Raw genomic sequence first — 753 nt, forward strand, 5'->3', positions numbered from 1 at the left:
CCCCGGCCGGCCAAGCGGCCCGTGTGGCCACAGCGCCGGCAGCGCCGCTGGCAGGGAGCTGTGCCGCTGGGGCCCTGACAGGCTCTGTGCTCACAGGCATCGCCGGGGTGCTCCTGAGGGGGCAGCCAGGAGAGCTCCAGGTCATCTGTGAGGGTGAGTGAGGGCAGCTGGCTGACAGCGGGGGCTGGCAGCGAGAGCTGCAATGCCTGGGCACGGAGCTGCAATCCCTTTCCCAGCTGCGGCAGGCTTCGCTCCTTGTGTGGATGAAGGGTGGCGTGGGCAGAGCGCACAGAGGTTTCAGGGACGCAGGGGAGCGGATTCGTGGCCAGCAGATTCAGTTGACACCACTCTCTTGCAAGAGCTGGGTGGGATGGCCCTGGCAGGAAGGTCTCCCAGGATTCCCACAGATCCAGGCTCTTACCGTGGCTCTGTTCCTCTCTCTTCCAGCCCTTCAGGCCCTGAGGAGAGATGACAGCCCTTCGCAGACAAACATAGTTGTTCAACAGATATTCAGTGAAAAAGCTGCAGAACTGGCTCAGAAGAACCAGTCTTTGTTTAAGATCTCTAAATGCCGTGGAAGATGAGACTGCCTTGAGACCAGAAGAGACCAGCTGGAGCTCCAGTACCAGCTGATGATTGGCACACCTGAGCCTGCAGGAAACTTGCATTGCTTCAGCCCTCTCCCTGCCTATAGATAGCTCCCTTTCTCCAGCCCCCTATAGATAGCTCCCTCCCTCCAGCCCCCTATAGATA

General features: G+C 59.9%; 1 protein-coding gene across 1 annotated transcript in view; it reads left to right on the plus strand.

The window, feature by feature from the left end:
- The window catches only part of LOC115948814, a 5,925-nt gene that overhangs the window by 4,802 nt on the left and 370 nt on the right, over positions 1 to 753 (plus strand).

This window comes from Geospiza fortis, unplaced genomic scaffold (genome assembly GCF_000277835.1).
Source record: "Geospiza fortis unplaced genomic scaffold, GeoFor_1.0 scaffold179, whole genome shotgun sequence".
In the NCBI taxonomy this organism is placed as follows: domain Eukaryota; kingdom Metazoa; phylum Chordata; class Aves; order Passeriformes; family Thraupidae; genus Geospiza; species Geospiza fortis.